The following is a 4,632-nucleotide window of genomic DNA, read 5'->3' as shown; positions in this document are numbered from 1 at the left end:
GCATGGGTAGGCCCACGTTACAGTGGTCCTCTATTCAATTACGAATGACCAACCAACAAAAGATCTTGCCCATGGGGAGGTTGCAAGGGGTAACAGTGGATATCGAGGGCGCGAGAATGCAAAAAGACTTTGAAGTAATAGAGATTGTGGATGACAACAACCCTTACTCGACGTTGCTAGGAATAGATTGGGCCACTGATATGAATGGAGTCATCAACCTGAAGAATCGGAAGATGATATTCAAGAAAAAGTCTCTATGTGTAGTAGTTTCGCTAGATCCAACTGAAGGAGTGTGCTACACCGAACTTGTGCGCGACGATGATAACAATAATGAGCTAGATTTAATTTACCAGATAACGACACAAGACTAGGATCAGGTGAACCCAACTGTAGATGGGAGAATCTCATGGGAGCATGACAGTTCATGTACTTCAAATTCAGATGAAGAAATAGAACGCTGGCAGAACCGGTTGCACAAAGTGACAACATTGAATTGCAACATGATGATCAAATCACTATGGAACGTGACGATTGAAGCAAGGGAATTGCCAACCTATAATGGGGTAACAGGAGTGGACGAAGTCTTGGTCAAAAGTGCAGTACCGGAACAACAGCGGTGTGATGTGCTGGAATGGGCATTGCATGTGACACCCACACGATGGTGGCGTACGCATTAGAAGGCTATGGGGAGTTGGCATGAATATAGAAGATGGATGTGGTTACACTTTGGAAGTCCCTAGCATCGAACGCGAGCCAGGCAACCAAAACAGAGTAGGCTATGCTCTCACCTGTGTCGATGGGTGCAGGCGTGTGTTGTGCAAGCACCTCCCAGACTAAGGATTGGAAATCAAAACCTAAGGCGGTAATAGGGAAGGCGACACACTCCACAAATAGTCTGTGATGAAGTCTTTAAAAAGCTATGTGGAATCATGAACATAGTCTATTAGATGGTATGAACTGATTGGGACCTGCGCATGCCAACGGTCCGATCGGCCTATGAGGCCATGTGCAGGAACCTGAGCACGGAAATGGTTCCAAAGACGAAAAGCAGAGTGAAGGCCATAGCTTTGGGAAAGAATCCTCACATTCCTACAATTGCGACAGTGCACAAGGACCAAAGCAAATAAATTATGTAGCCACGTGAGGATGAACATATGCAGATTCAAGAAGCCATTCATTGAGGGAACCTTGAGCTTCATGAACTCGAAGAAAATCAGGTATGACTGAAGTAGGAAAGCATATTAATGGACGAATATATCAGAAAGCTGGAAACCAAAATCTCGCAGGTATTATGCATTGACAAAAGGATGGGGCCACGTATGGGAAAACCTACCACCGCACTAGAAGATTGTTGCCGAGAGTGTTTGGCTATACTACCAGGGTTGGGACCACACCTTATCAGACGAAGTCCCCAAGGAAGCGCACCGCATAAAGAACAATGTGAAGCGTTGACTAGCACGAGGGTAACTAAGGGAGGCCTATGGACCGGATTGAAAGGTGACTTGAAGCCTCGCACCAGTAGTGCAACTAGAAAACTATCCATAAGAAGCATAGTCTCAACGCTCCAAGCAGTTGAAAGAGAGCGTGGGACTGTAAACGAGTCCGTATGGGAGTTGCATGATGCACAAATTATGCGTAGGATTAGTTTGTTGCACACGTCGTGTTCACACACCAAGCACCGCGCTGCCGTGCGGATAGGTGGGAAAGTGACTGTTGATGTCATTGTTCATGACAAGATGTCCAATTTAAGACAATGAGGAGTGGACAACAGTCAATTAAGACACAAAGTCAGAATGAGATTTGGGACTATCTGATGCCAGTCTCGCATTAATGAGCCGAATCTGGGGGAAACAATTGAATTCGAATTCAAAGAGGCCTATAAATCACAGGTGGCCCTCCACCCAACAACCCTTGGCATTTTTAAGTTGTTGCGACATGAACCTGATGAACTTGGAGGTTGTAAAAGAAAGTTTGTGGTTTGAAGAATTGCCAAAGGATACACAAGATCACAGTCACCACCAAGATTGAGGGAAAGTTGGCACAAATGTAGGGCATATATGCACTCAGGTAAGGAATGGTACCTGACAATGAAGCATCAGAGATACACGCACAACGGGTACAGTAGATAGCGGAAGAATGTGCTGTAGACGTAAGCAAAGCATAGAGGTTGTTGGATGAACTTTGCATGAAGATCACCGCACCAGCCAAGTGACTCAGGATGAGTCACGATGATTGTCTTGGGGGCCTGTTGGGCAGCAAATCCCCCCATAGCGGATTTTTGGGGCTTGTAGCCCAAATTTTGGTCAAAAGTAATGGAAGACCCTGCAAAATGCGGGCATGAAGCACGAGAGCCTAGGGTTGTCCGCCCTAAAATATTGCAAGTTAATATAGAATGTGTCCGGCCTACCCATGGTCTATAGACCATGGGAATGTATAAATAGAGAGAGGCTCTGAGAGTAGAAGTAAGTTTTTGTTAGTTTTGATCTTAAGTGATATGGGTTTTTGAATGTGATATTCGCTCCGAGTCTGTAAGTCTGAGTCTTGGGTTGTAGGAGTAGGAAGAGGCTCAGTAGCTATGTGCACAGAGGCCTGGTAGAGTCTGCAATTGTGTGCGTGGACCCCTGCAGCTGAGGGAACAAGGTGGAGTTGCGAAACAGTTGAATTCAAATTCAAAGAGGCCTATAAATCATAGGTGGCCCTCCACCCAACAACCCTTGGCATTTTTAAGTTGTTGCGACATGAACCTGATGAACTTGGAGGTTGTAAAAGAAAGTTTGTGGTTTGAAGAATTGCCAAAGGATACACAAGATCAGAGTCACCACCAAGATTGAGGGAAAGTTGGCACAGATGCAGGATATATATGCACTTAGGTAAGGAATGGTGCCTGACAATGAAGCATCAGAGATACGTGCACAATGGGTACATCAGATAGCGGAAGAATGTGCTGTAGACATAAGCAAAGCGTAGAGGTTGTTGGATGAACTTCGCGTGAAGATCACCGCACCAGCCAAGTGACTCGGGATGAGTCACGATGATTGTGTTGGGGGCCTGTTGGACAACAAATCCCCCCATAGCAGATTTTTGGGGCTTGTAGCCCGAATTTTGGTCAAAATTAATGTAAGACCCTGCGAAATGCGGGCATGAAGTGTGAGAGCTTAGGGTTGTCCGCCCTAAAATATTGCAAGTTAATATAGAATGTGTTGGCCTACCCATGGTCTATAGACCATGGGAATGTATAAATAGAGTGAGGCTTTGAGAGTAGAAGTAAGTTTTTGTTAGTTTTGATCTTAAGTGATATGGGTTTTTGAATGTGATATTCGCTCTTAGTCTGTAAGTCTGAGTCTTGGGTTGTAGGAGTAGGAAGATGCTTAGTAGCTGTGCGCACAGAGGCCTGGTAGAGTCCGCAACTGTGTGCGTGGACCCATGCAGCTGAGGACACAAGGTGGAGTTGGGATTGTAATGGGACAGAAGAGTAATAAAAGCTAAGTTGATTCTAAAATATTGTGCATCTGTTCATAGATCAATGTGTTTATTCTTCTGTTATATGTTTATGCATCTCCTTACAATTTATGATTGCATGCACTTGTTATGAATGTTGAATGATTAATAAGAATATTGGGCCCACAAAATCAAGTTAAGATCTATAATAATAACATAGTAAAGATAAAGGATCTAGACTGCCTCTTCGTGCTCTTTACAGAGCTATGCGAAGGTCAGACAGGCGAAGGTCAGACAACTACGTAGAGCAGCAAAAGCATGCAACATTGGATCGTGGACCCCCTAGACTTCATCAAGACATCCCTAGGGTGTGGAAACCTGGTTCCAGCACCCTCCCATACTACCTCAGGTGAGACCTTAGTTCCCGCACCGCGGACTGTTGCCGTAAGGGCCAATAGTTTTGGGATTTGTTTGGCTAAATCACTTCTAAACATGGGTTAGGCCCCAATAAGCCAACAATAGTAGCCATAAGGGATAATATTTTCCCTATGACCTATTGGACCAGTAGGAAGATTAAGAGTTGCTAGGACTGAATAATGTTATCAGCTATGCTCAAGCATGAATTTTGCAACGCTATAGATTGTAGGAGAAGAATTGATGCTTTGTTGTGATTAAGGATTGTGGCAGCTATATGAAATTGGGAGTTTGTGTCAATTAAATGATGATTAATGTTTATAGAAATATTAATCTAATGAGAAGGTTAATGTGATTGTTTTGACATGGAAAGGTCACCTTGGAAGCTCCCTTAGCATAATATTTGTGGTTATGATTGTGGTTATTTATTTATTTAATTGCAATCTCTAATGATTGGTCTGAATGATAGAAAAACATAAGAAACCTAGAGCAGGGTAAATCAAAATGAATATTGGGATGGTGCATTATAGTTTGAACCAATCACAACAAGGAAGTGAAGGGATCAGAGCTCATGAAGAGAAAATATCAATTGACCAATGGGGGGGGTAGGGATGGTGATCACTCTTTAGATTCGATGGACACCTTGAGGAGCCTAAGGGCTAAGTTTAGGAGTTTCAAAGATGATAATGAGAGGCTAGTGAGGTCTCAAGAAAGGTAGGCTTAGATAAATGCAGTCATACTAAAAATTCTATCAAACTTGTAGAGGCAAAGGAAATCTGA

This window comes from Pinus tabuliformis, chromosome 2_2, assembly GCF_031772625.1.
Source record: "Pinus tabuliformis cultivar Carrire ecotype Pingquan chromosome 2_2, CPIR1, whole genome shotgun sequence".
NCBI lineage: Eukaryota > Viridiplantae > Streptophyta > Pinopsida > Pinales > Pinaceae > Pinus > Pinus tabuliformis.
Note: the sequence above shows the minus strand (reverse complement) of the source record.